The sequence below is a fragment of the Lithobates pipiens genome, unplaced genomic scaffold (assembly GCF_037356315.1).
Source record: "Lithobates pipiens isolate NorthernLeopardFrog02 unplaced genomic scaffold, aLitPip1_a1.2 Scaffold_13, whole genome shotgun sequence".
Classification (NCBI taxonomy): Eukaryota; Metazoa; Chordata; class Amphibia; order Anura; family Ranidae; genus Lithobates; species Lithobates pipiens.
In genome coordinates this window covers 100,164,881-100,179,073 of record NW_027507718.1, presented here as the reverse complement: position 1 = coordinate 100,179,073, position 14,193 = coordinate 100,164,881, and positions in this window count along the sequence as shown.

Below are 14,193 nucleotides of genomic sequence, written 5' to 3'. Positions count from 1 at the left end.
GAACAAAGTTGAGCGAACAGTCCCCGCGTGTGTACGCGGCCTCAGAGAACATCTTCACTTGTGACCAACACCTTAGACACTGGCAAAAAAACTTAAGGCTCTGTGTCCCATGATGTACAATAAAGAAAATACAGGTTGCCTGAGGAAGGAGCTGAATAGAGCTCCAAAGCTCTAATCAGCTTGTTCAGGTATTCAGGATTGGGCCCCAGAAATCAATCCTGTTCTCCGGTTGTGCAGCCACATTTCTGCAAATGACTGTATATTTTACTGTGACACAACATTACACAAAAATGCAAGCATTCAGTGCTTGCATAGGTTTTAGCACCCCCCCTTCCTAATTAGATTGAGATGTGCACTTTGATTGCGCTATTTATGATACTTTCAGGGGATTGGTTTTAATCCCTGCAGGTTAATAGACATGATGCTATAATGCCACCACCAGCACAATTCTGTAGATATAGTGGAATAGTGTGGACTCGTTCTTCAATTTTGCTCTTTTTAGGCCTAAGATACATTTTATCCAAGCATTTATTGGTTTATGGAAGGGGATGGTGCCATTTCCTTGAATGGGTCACATTTGGCAGCACTACTGGCTGCGGAATACAATGGGGGGTCATTTTTACCACGGCATGTGAACCCCCTCATCTGCAGCCTTTCCAGCTCATTCACACGTTCTTACCAAGCCCCAACCACAATTTAACATGAGCCCATTGATAGTAGGCCATCTCTGTTCAGCTCTACTGGATCAATATTCTAAAGCGGTTTTCTTAACTGTCCTCCACGATCATATACCTACAGCTGTTGGCAATGTCATACTTGACCCCCTGATCCTGGAGATTCAACATAGCGGCCAGTGAGTAGCTCAATTTACACTGGATCTGAAAATAAGACCACAGTTATGCTGCGTTACACTGAATCCCCAGATTTGGTGACTCACTAAGGCTGGGTTCACACCTCCATGCAGAGTGGCTCACATCAGGGTTCCGGTGCCTCCCTGTTCACTGTTTTGGTCAGAATTTTTGGCTGAATTGGACCTGAAATGGACCAGAAAATGCACAGGACTCTTGTGCAATTCACTGCGCAGCCGCCCCGAAGCTGTGTGAACCAGCAACATTGAGAGCCGGTCACAGGCACCTGGCATGCAAATTGGATGCAGCGAAACTCACATCCAATTCACAATAGTGTGAACCCAGCCTGAAGCTTTCCGAACCTTGCAAATAGGGAGTAAGCTGTAGAATGTTACTTTACTTCTCTTCAAAATTGAAAATCTCTCCAATGAGGCAAAAAAACATTCTAGGTGCAGGAAACTGTCAGAAGCGGCGTGTACCACAAGTCTATCTGTGCCACCTGCGCCAGTTTCTATTTCAGAATTAAATACAAACTAACGCAGGTCTGCACCTGATAAAGAAGGAATGTAGTCGTTTTCCATATAGAAAACTGCCAAAATCACTGCCAAGTGCGACCTTGTCCTATGGAGTGTGAGCTGTCAGCAGATCGCTCATATCCCTCTCACTGCCCATGCAGTGATTACACTACACGTGCAGAGCCAGGGTTAACAGCCCCCCCTGCTCTAAACTGAGTGGGGACAGCAGAAAGATCAGAACAAGCACTTCCAGCTCTCCATTCTGTTTGTGGTGTCAGTCACAGCCATATAACAGAGAACTGATTGCTCCTAATTAACAAAGGGCTTATGGCTCTTTAATTAGGAGGAGCACCTGTTCTATGTTCTAAGTTTAGAAGAGTTCTGCAAGAATGTGCTTGCAAAACTCTTTGTTAATTCCTCCCATTGGTACTACTGTTAGGAAAGATTATAACTATTGAATATACAGTACAATTAAAGACAAAAACGTGGGACTTTAAGGTGCAAAAAAAAATCACAACTTATCACAAAGTAAAATCTATTCATAATTTTTATTTCATAACAAATTTAAAAGATAATAAAAGTTTATCACATCAACATGAGAATCATACAATGCAGACACTTCTGCTCTACATGTTTCGCCCATAAGAGCTTCCTCGGGAGACTTAGGAGTGCCGCATATAGTTGATACAGATGCTCAAAAACCAGGGCTTGATTAATCAATTGAGTACATCAGTTCCAATGAATGCCAAACTTGTGGGACGTAATGTGACCATAGAGGAAAGACAAGGGAAAAATTCACCTTTATTATGTTCGACTAGGTTGTAACCAATTGGTTCGCCTTTTCAACTGAAAAGGGTATTCAGCTGCTGGAGATGAGGAAGGAGGGCGAGCAATGGTGGTAAATACAAGATAAGGCATCCCAAATGATGAAAAATCTGCGGGAATTTTTTCTATTGTGGATGCTTACAGTGTTGTGAAAAAGTATTTACCCTCTTCCTGATTTTTTTTTTTTGCATATTTCTCACACTTAAATGATTCATTAATTTTAATATTACACAAAGATAACCCGAGTAAATCTAAGATGAAGTTTTTAAATTATTATTTAAATTTATTAAGGGAAAAAATCTGTTCAAAACTGCCTGGCCCTATGTGAAAAAAGTAATTGCCCCCTCCCATGCTGAATCACGAATGAACTGCGATTAACCACAATTTTTTGGAAAGCTGGGCTAAATTTCACTTGCCACACCCAGGCCTGATTACTGCCAGAGTTGTTTAATCAAGAAATCATATAAATAGAAGCTGTCTAACAAAGTGAAGCAAGCTAACAGGTCACAAAAAGACACACATCATGCCACAATCTAAATAAATTCAAGAACAGATTAGAAACAAAGTAATGTACATGTATCGGTTTAGGAAGGGTTTCAAAGCCATTTCTAAGGCTTTGGAACTCCAGTGAAGCATGAGGAGAGCCATTATCCACAAATGGCTATAACTGGGAACAGCAGTGAACCTTCCCAAGAGTGGCCGGCCTACACAAATTACTCCAAGAGAATGACGACGACTCATCCAGGAGGTCATAAAAGAACCCAGAACAACATCTAAAGAACTGCAGGCCTCACTTGCCTCAGGTAAGCTCAGTGTTCATGATTCAACAATAAGAAAGAGACTGGGCAAAAATGGCATCCATTAGAGAGTTCCAAAAGCACTTCTGACCAAAAAGAACACAAAGGCTCATCTTGATTATCCCTGAGACTTTTAGGCAAATATTCTGACTGAAGAGACAAAAATTATACTTTTTGGAAGGTGTGCATTCCGTTACAGTTGGCATAAAATTAATACAGAATTTCAAAATAAGAACATCATACCAACAGTCAGACATGGTGGTGGTAGCGTGATTGTCTGGGGCTGCTTTGCAGCTTCAGGACCTGGACAACTTACCATAATTGGTGGAATCATGAATTCTGAGCTCTACCAGAAAATCCTAAAGGAGAATGTCCGGCCATCAGTTTGTGACCTCAAGCTCAAGTGCACTTGGGTTATGCAGCAGGACAATGAGCCAAAACGCCAAAGCAAGTCCACCTACAAATTGTTCAAACAAAGCAAAATGTAGGTTTTGAAGTGGCCTAGTCAAAGCCTGGACTTAAAAGAAGAGTGGGCCAAAATGTATCCACAGCAATGTAAAAGACTCATTGCCAGTTATCGCAAACGCTTGATTGCAGTTGTTGCCCCCAAGGGTGGCACAAGCAGTTATTAGGTTTAGGGGGCAATTATTTTTTCACATAAAGCCAGGTTTTAGGTTTTGACAGCTTTTTAGCCTTAATAAATGAAACCATCATGTAAAAACTGCATTTTGTATTTACTCGGGTTATCTTTGTGTAATAAAATTTGTTTGATCATTTAAATTTGTGAAAAATATGCAAATAAAAAAAAAAATCAGAAAAGAGGTTTTCACAGCATAGAATCTGATCGTAGATAGAATCCGAGGTTTGTGTAGGGAGGGACAGGAAAGATGCAAACCCTCCTTCTCACAGCCTCTGTCAGTGTAAGGGGCATAAACCCAATGACTCATCTTTCACCTATTTCACACATCTAGATGGGTATACAATTTGAGAAACCAACAGCGGTTAAAAACAATGGGAAATCCTCTCATATGCAACATTTTCGCTATACAGACTGGTACCTGAAAGCTGAGACTACCAACTCTCTGGGCAAATTTAACCACTTGCTGCCTGCCGATTGTAAAATGATGGCTGCAAAGTGGTTTTAAAATCCTGACTGGACGTCATAGACCGTCCTTTAGGATTCACCATATTGTGCGCCCGCGGGGGCGCGCACCACGGCGTTCGGGGATGACGCTTGTCCCTCGGACACAGTGCATCCCCGATCAGGTTAAACAGCCAATGAAATTGGCTGTTTACCATGTGATCGGCTGTGTCCAATAACAGCAGGTCACATGTCAAAACAAATTGCGCGCAATACGCGCCGCCGGGGGGTGTGCAGAGCGCCGATCGGAGATGGCTCATGTCCCCTGGACACAGCGCATCCCTGATCAGGGTAAACAACCAATGAAATTCGTTGTTTACCCACGTGATCAGCTGTGTCCAATCACAGCCGGTCACAAGTATAAACACTGTTGCAGTTTCCAGGGATCTCTCCTTCTCTCTCCTCACACCGATCGTGAGGAGAGAGAAGGAGAGATCTGATCAGTGAGTCAAACACCTTTTATACATTTACTGTGTGCACAACACAAATCCCCCCTTACCAATAAAGAGAACCTGTCACAGCCCATCAGGACCAGTCACATCCCATCAGGATCCGTCGCAGCCCATCAGGACCAGTCGCAGCCCATCAGGATCCATTGCAGCCCATCAGGATCCGTCGCAGCCCATCAGGATGCGTAGCAGCCCACCAGGACCCATCGCAGCCCATCAGGATCCGTCACAGCCCATCAGGATCTGTCGCAGACCATCAGTCCATCAGGATCTGTTGCAGCCTATTAGGACCTGTCACAGCCCACCAGGATCTGTCCCAGCCCAGCAGGACCCGTCGCAGCCCATCTGGATCTGTCACAGCCTGCCATCAGCACCGCCATCGGTACCGCCATCAGCACAGCCACCACCATCAGTACCGCCATCGGTACCATCAGTATCACCAACAGTACCGCTATCGGTACCATCTGTATCTGACAGCCCATCTGTCACACAGGCCTGACATCACTACCGCCGCACAGTCCCGCCATCACACAGGCCATCAGTAACCTGTCAGTCCCATCACACAGGCCCGCCATCAGTGAGCTGTCAGTATCACCACCAGTTCCATCACACCATCATGTCCGAAAGAGTTTACACAGCTGAGGAGGCATTAAACATCCTTACCATGTCGGACGATGAGAGCAGCGGGGAGCTCTCATTATCCGATTCTGGTTTGGAATACGAGCCAGTGGAGGGTAGTGGATCGGAGTCCGAGTCAGCGGAGGAAACCCCCCCTCCTAAAAGAGTAAGGCGATCAGGACCAAGATCAGAACACCTGCCTACCACCAGCAGCACCAGACCCCAAGAAGAGGAGCCCAGTAAAAGTACTGGAATTGCACATCCAGCCCAAAGAATCCGGGCCCAGTCCTACCTTCCCGATGCCCTGGCAAACCCCGTATGGTTGCCTGCCAACTCAGGATCCGCTACAATCCCCCCTTTCACTGCACATCCAGGTGTGCAGCCCAACACTTCAAATTTTGTACAATTGGACTATTTCTATTTGTTTTTTCCCGAAGATTTTTTGCAGTACATGGTGGACCAAACAAATCTCTATTCAGAGCAATTTATTGCTGACAACCCCAGTTCTTCCTACGACCGATTGAATTTGTCTAGTGTGTGACGTCGCCAATTGAACAAATTGTTTTTGGGCCTTACTTTTAATATGGGGCTTTCAAAGAAAAACGATCAGCATGCCTACTGGTCCACCCACCCCATCCACCACATGCCCTTATATTCTTCTGTTATGTCCAGGACACGCTACAATATGATTACACGTTTCCTACATTTCAACGACAACTCGCAGTGCCCTCCCCAAGATCATCCCAACCACGACAAATTATATAATATTTGCCCCCTAATGAGTTATTTTACCAAACGATTTTCTGAAGTCTTTATCCACGGCCAAAATATTTGTGTAGACGAATCCCTTATCCACTTTACTGGCCGGCTGCATATGAAGCAGTATATTCCAAGTAAGAGAGCCAGGTATGGGGTGAAATTGAATAAATGATGTGACCGAGCCACGGGATACGTGTACTCATTTCGTATTTATGAGGGCAAAGACTCCCAGCTCCAGCCCCGTGAGTGCCCCACATATATAGGAACCAGTGGTAAAATTGTGTGGGACCTTGCATACCCCCTGTTCAAAAAAGGTTACCACATATATGTAGATAATTACTACAGCAGCTTGCCCCTTTTCCATCAGATGTATCATGAAAAAACCCTGGCCTGTGGTACCTTCTGAAAAAATAGGAAGGGCTTCCCACAGAATTTATTATCAAAACTACTACAAAAGGAGGAAGCCACATTCATGTGGAATGAGGAGGTGTTGGTCATGAAGTGGTGGGACAAGAAGGATGTTCACATGATGACTACCATTCACAATGACACCATGGTGGAGATTCAGAGAAGACGTGGCCCCGTAGTAAAGCCCGAATGTGTCCATGACTACAATGTTTATATGGGGGGGGGGTGGATTTAAATGATCAGATGCTGCAACCATATTTGTCAACCCGCAAGTCCTATTATTGGTATAAAAAAGTCACGATTCGTCTGTTTCATATGGCCCTGTTCAATTCATTTGTCTGCTATCAAAAATCACCCGAAAACCAACCCATCATCTACCTCAAATATATTGAAAACATTATCACTGCCTTTATTTACCAGCAAGGACCCGCCCCAGAAAGCATTCGCTCTGATAGTGTGAGTCGACTTCATGAGCAACATTTTCCCTTTAAGTTTCCCCTAACAGAATCCGGAAGAAGACGCCAAAGGAAATGTTGTGTATGTGCAAGTAGAGGAGCTAGAAGAGATACAAGTTTTATTGTCCCGATTGTCCCTCCCAATCTGGCCTATGTATTGGTGATTGCTTCAAAAATTATCACACATGGATCAGATATTAGTTCCCTTTATTAGTAACAGACTGCCATTTCCCCATTCAATTACCTGTGTGCATCATTTGCCTGCCACCATGTTTCTACCTTCCATGTTAACTGACCCTGGCCTGTTTACCGACGATGTCTTTGCCTGTCGTTTTAACTACGTTTCTGACTTCCACATGCACCAACCTCAGCCTGTTTACCGATGATGCCTTTGCCTGCCGTTTTTTAACCACACTTCTGACTTCCACGTACACCGACATTGGCCTGTTAAATCAACCATGTTTTTGCCTGCCACTTGGACTGATCTTTTGCCCTTCTACTTCAGTACACAGGGGTCTCACATATGTGAGGGGCTTATTATGTGTTATTAGAGAAAATCAGTTTTTGGTTTTCTGTGTTCCCAGAACAGGGTCTGGTTGCCCGGAGGCTTCGAAGAGATTTGGGTGGGAGAAGCCTCTACCCCTGGCCCTAAGCTTGATGGCCTTCCTGCTGCCTCCACCAATAATTTGACTGTGCTGACCATATCGCTGCCTGTAATGAACCAGGACTTTATGGACTGTTTTTCTTTCTGCTGCCTGGACCAATAATTTAGCTGTGTAGACCATATCTCGGCCTGCTGCCTCTACTGACTATAGACAGTATTTCTGCCTGGACATCTCTGCCTGCTACCTGGACCAATGCTTTGGCTGTGCTGACAGTATCTCTGCCTGAACGAACTATGGACAGTATTCCTGCCTGCTGCTTGGACGATTGCTTTTGCTGTCGCTGACCATATCCCTGCCTGCTGCCTGGACCGATGCTCTCTTCTGTGGACCACTACACTACTAAGACCACAGGTAATCTTTTGTTATTTGGTATGTACATGTTATGTGTTAGAAATATGAAGGGCCTTCAAAAATGTGATCAGCAGTCATGATGTGTGTAATTTATGCTCCTAGAACGACTGGAGGTGCTATTTGGATGTTAGGCCTCTGTATGTGGCCAGACTGTGTAAAAGTGTCACACATGTGGAATCGTTAAACCCGGGAGGAGTAGCATAATGCATTTTGGGGTGTCATTTTTGCTATGTACATGCTATGTGTTGAAAATATCTTCTAAATGGACAACTTAGTGTAAAAAAAAAAATGCGTTTTCATTTTTTTTCCCCTCGTTTTCCAAAAACTTCTGGAAAAAAATTAACTGTTTAAAAGACTCATTATGCATCATAGATTATACGTTGGGGTGTTTGCTTTCCAAAATGGGGTCATTTTGTGGGTGTTTCCATTGTCCTTGTGCTCCAGGGCCTTCAAAAGTGAGCTAGGTTACCATGAAATTATATGTGTAATTTTGCTCCTAGAATGCCTGGAGGGGCTACTTGGATGTTAGGCCTCTGTATGTGGCCAGGTTGTGTAAAAGTCTCACATATGTGGTATCGCCATACTCAGGAGGAGTAACAGTATGTATTTTTGGGTGTTGTTGCAAGTATGCTCATGCTGTGTTCAAGAAATAACCTGTCAATACAATAAGTTTGTGTAAAAAAATAAAATAATAATTAAAAGTCTTAATTTTCGCAAGAATTGTGTGAAAAAATTAAAACTTCAAAAAACTCACCATGCCTCTTACTAAATACCTTGGAATGTCTACTTTCCGAAAAGGGGTCATTTGGGGGGTATTTGTACTTTCCTTGATTGTTAGGGTCTCAAGAAATGAGATAGGCCTTCAGTAAATCAGGTGTGATCAGATGTGATCAATTTTCAGTGATTTGCACCCTAACTTGTAGACTCTATAACTTTCACACAGACTAAACAATATCCACTAATTTGGGTTGTTTTTATCAAAGATATGTAGCAGTATAAATTTTGGCCCAAATGTATGAAGAAAAATTACTTATTTGCAAAATTTTACAATAGAAACAAAAAAAAAAGTGTTTTTTTCAAACTTTTTGTTCTTTTTCCGCTTATATCGCAAAAAAGAAAAAACCCAGCGGTGATTAAATACTATCAAAAGAAAGCACCAATTGTGAGAAAAAAAAATGATAAAAATTTTGTTTGGATACAGTGTAGCATGACAGAGTAATTGTCATTCAAATTGTGAGAGCACTGAAAGCTGAAAATTGGTCTGGGCGGGAAGGTGTTTAAGTGCCCTGTATTGATGTGGTTAAAGTTCTTGACAAATCTGATTCGGTGGCCCCATGTGCTCCCCCCTTTTTCCACTTTAGGGACCCCCTGATCCCCATAGTGCTATATGTAACATAAATGTTGCTGTTTAGTTGATAGTTTGACTGCTTCCACTTCTCAGATTTTAATGGTAGTCAGTTAACGGCAATCAGTTCATGCCGTCTTAGTTATGTACTTTTTCAGGTATTCATTGATTGATAATGCTTTTATTTCGAGTACTGCTTAAGCTTGTACTTTTGACTTGTAAAGGCATTGTTGCCAATTTTCCTTGCCTTCACAGGCTTCCGATATTGTTATTCCTTTGAAAACTCAATAAATATATTTAAAAAAAAATGTGTGAGCCAGTTTGTTTCCTCCATGCAAAACTGAAAAAAGAACACACATGGTGGGAAGTTTGTAAATTCATGGGGCAGCCTTTTGCAAACCCGTGAGGTGCAATTTTGCAGTGTCACCTAATTCTACACTATAATTTCCAGAAGATAAAATTTAGCACATTCACTAAAGGAAATGAAAACTGCAGCTGTTTTAAACAAGCAAATTAGGAAGTGAGCATTTTGCAACAATGCCAGTGTGATGTTTTGCACACAACCTCTTTTCCTGCCACTGACAGAATTAGTCTCATGATAAACATCTTTTACCAGCTTGAAGAAACAACCAGTAACCCTTTTATGACTAATTCCCCAAATTGTAAATTATTTACCGATTTAAAATATGTACCAGGAAGAGTCACCTGCAGTGAATGTCACATTCACCACTTTATAAATATATCCCTGTGACTGTTATGTCATCCTAAGCAAGGGTTAAATTTTTAAGGATATGTAAGACTTGTTACACTGATTTAATACATATACATTTTAATAGGCTGATAATTAGACAAAATTGTAAATCAGATTTTTTTTCTTTAATACCATAATGGTATTTGTTCTTTACCGTATTAAACAGAGGCAAAGTGCCATCTTCAGGTTGATACGGCCGGTAATATTTTATTAACAACTTTCTAAAGCCCCATACACATGATCAGATTTTCTGCTGGTTTTTGTCTTCAGGTTTACCAAAACCATGTAGTGCAAGGGCCTGCCTGCATGCAAATTGAAACTCCTAAGGTTTGACCTCATATTACATGGTTTTGGTAAATCTGAAGACAAAATCAGCAGAAAATCTGATAGTGTGTATGGGGCTTTAGGCTTCATGCACACTGGCTTAAAAATCACAAGTTTAAAAATGGCTTAAAAATTGAGTTTTGCGTTCTGCCTGTAGAAGCAGATCAATGTTATCCTATGTGTCCATGCACGTTAGGATGATTACAGGCATATTTTAAGCTCAACATTTAGAGGCAGGAAAATAAAAACCCTTCTGGTTTGCGTTTCTGATTGGAGCTTTCTGGCAGAAAAAACACAAAATTCTCCTATACTTGCCTAAGCTATGTACAAAAAAAACACTATACGAAAGTTTTTTTTCTGCCAAGGGAAGAGACTTTTTTTTTTTTTTTTTTTTTAAGCCCAGTGTGCATGGAGCCTTAGGGACATGCTGGAAAGCTTTTAATGTCCTGTTATCAGAACACAATCTACCTCAGTTGTGTGGATGGAGGAATCCAAGTCTTTTTTCATTCAGGCTAAGGCCTGATTCACACCTATGCAGGTTGCAGGTTGCAGTTTGCATTTTTTCAACACACGTTTTTGATCCATTGAAGTCTATGGAACCAACAACCAGAAAAAGTCCCTGGCCCTTTCCATAAAATGCACAGATGGGAATTACATCCATCAGAAATCATGTTAAATTTGATTGCAGTGTGTGTCTGCAAAACTGAAAACACACACAAAAAAAAAAAAATGCATAGGTGTGAACCAGGCCTAAGGTTGGATTCACACCTATGCATTTTTAGTGCTTTTGCATTACTGGAGAGCAGGAAGATCAATCAACTACGAGGGCAGGAGGGTGCTAGGACTACAGAACTCCCTCCCCTATCCTCATTGCTTTAACATAGGGCAGATATATTCTGTAGTCCAGGGGAGGGTTAATAAACATTACTGATAATAGAGTATCAGAATACAGGAAGTCACAAGCCCACTAGATTCCTGTGAAGATGGAAGCAATGGGGCAAATAAGATGACTTTATTGTTTGATTTTATGTACTTTAAGTTAAATTCAGACAAAATAGAGGCCTACATTTTCATACAATTGTAGGCTATACATAATCATATACAGTTGATCTAAAAAAAAGTCTACATACAGTACACCCCTGTAAAAATGCCAGCTTTTTGAGATTAACAAAAAAAAAAAAAAATCAGACCAAGATAAATCACTTTATGTGACCTACGGTTTGTGCAATTCAAATAAAAACAAACTGAAATCTTTAACCACTTGACCTCCAGAAGGTTTTACCCCCTTTATGACAAGGCCATTTTTTGCTATCCAGTGCTGCTCTATTTTAACTGGCAATTGCAGTCATGTAACAATGTATGCAAATGAAATGTATATAATTTTTTTTCATACAAATAGAGCTTTCTTTTGGTGGCATTTGATCTCAACTGGGTTTTTTTTTATTCTTTAAAATATTTTCTACTTTCTGTTATAAAACATATGCAATAAAATCGAAATTCTTTATAAATTTAGACAAAAACATATCCTGCTACGTCTTTGGTAAAAAAAAAAAATCCCATTACGTGTATAATAATTGGTTTGTGTGAAAATTATATTGTATATATTTGAAAACTGATCAATTCTTTTGCGCTAGCGGCCGATCTAATTTCTTGAGGGCCTTAAAATGCCAAGACAGTATAAATACCCCCAAATGACCCATTTTTGGAAAGTAGATCGTCTGAGGTATATGGTAAGAGGCATGACAAGTGTTTTGAAGTTGTAATTTTTTGGCATAATTTTTGCAAAATGAAGAAATGAAAGCGATTGTAAAGTCTTGTTTAAAAAATAAACAAAATAAACTTAACACTTTGCTCCTCTGTGCAGTGGTTTTGCACAGGGCAGCCTGGATCCTCCTCTTCTCGGGTCACGCTTTGCTGCTCCTGGCCCCTCCCTTCTGTCGAGTGCCCCCACAGCAAGCAGCTTGCTATGGGGGCACTCATGCTTAGCTGCAGCTCCATGTGCCCATTGACACAGAGCTGGTGTTTGGCCCCACACCCTCTCTCGATTGGCTATGACTTTGACAGCCGCGGCACTGCTACTGTGTCTTAGCCAATCAGGGGTGAGAGTCCCGGTCAGCCGAGGGGCTGGTGGACAGCGCTGGAGAGAGATGGGGCTCAGGTAAGTATAAGGCCCCATTCACACTATCAGATTCTCTGATGATTTTTTTTCCTTCAGATTTACCAAAACCATGTAGTGCAAGGGCCTGCCTGATTGCATTCAAATTGAAACTTCTAAGATTTGACCTCATATTATATGGTTTTGGTAAATCTGAAGGAAAAAAAAAAATCACCAGAAAATCTGAGTGTATGGGGCTTTAGGGGATGCTGGGGAGGCTGCTGCACACAGAAGGCTTTTTATCCTAATGCATAGAATGCATTAAGATACAGAAAAAAAAAACCTTCTTTACAATTCCTTTAAATAAAAAACTTTTTTTTTTTTTTTTTTTTTTTTACATACTGTCACCAGAGTCGTGAGGTGGTGATCAAGGATACTGACTGGTGACAGTATATTAAAGAAAGAAAATGTATTGCATTTAAAAAAAAATAAAAAAAATTGTTTACATACTTTCATCAGAGTAGTTCAGTGTCACCATAGTGACACTGTACTACTCTGGTGGGGTGATTAGTGATTATTTTTTTACCTTTTGTTGTTCCAGTGATGAACACTGGGACAGCAATGTTTTGATCGGTCATGATTTGGTTAAATTCATAACAGCTGTGATTTACTATTGTGTGCTGTGATTGGCCCACAACTATTACATGGTGCCGCGATTGATTCAGGTACCATTTGATAGCTGTATGCCAATCACAGCTGTTCTGAATGAAATTAATTCATAACAGCTTTGTTGACATTCTGATCATGTGATTGCATAGTGATCACATACTCCCCTGGCATCTCAAAGCGGCCAGGTACCAGGAGCCTCAATCTGCCCATGCCACCCTGCTGCAGTAAGTGTACTGTGGCTGGGCAGCAGACAAAATTAAATAAAATAAATAAAAAAAATGAAAATCAAAATAAATTTACAACATGGTTGCATATATATATATATATATATATATATATATATATATATATACACACACACATACATACACACACTTACTTACACACACATTCCTTTACGCTTAAAACTTTAACACCCATTGAAGCGCCTACCACTTCAACATGCTTTTTATGTGTTTTTGATGCTTTAGCTGTGTTTTTTTTGAGGCTTTAATGAAGCTTGGCAGATGGGAGGTGTGTATATGTGTAATAGATAGATCGATAGATATCTATTTCATACATGCAATTTCTCCAAAACAAAGTGAAGCTAAAGCTCAATAAAAGCCTCTCAAATGCTGCAGGTGCTTCAAGAGAGCTTTGTCATAGACTTCTATGGAGGCTTTGAAGCACCACTAAAGCGACATAGGGTATAATTTTTAAAGCAAAGCAAGCACAAGGTGTAAACAGGACTGTAAGCTAACCATTTTTTTTGTGACAGGAGATTTGACTGGCGTTCAGGGAGCTTTAACCATGTGCCAACCAGCCACCATCATTGTTCTGCGGCAGGTCGGCACTATCCCGAACAGTCTTAACTATACGCCGGTCCCTTTAAGCGGGATAGCAGGCGCGTGCACACTACACAGCGGACGTGCTGATGCTCGTGATCAGCGGGCAATCAGGGACGTGTGTGTGTGTGTGTGTGTTCTGTGAGGAGAGAAGAGAGCGATGCTACGAGCTGGGAACCACAATCTTATCTCCTATAATCAGTCCCATCCCCCACAGTTAGAAACACACACACATAGGGAACACAGTTAATCCCTTCCCTGCCAGTGACATTTATACAGTAATCGTAAGTGCATTTTTATAGCACTGATCATTGTATAATTGTCAATCGACCCAAAAATTTGTCAAAAGTGTCT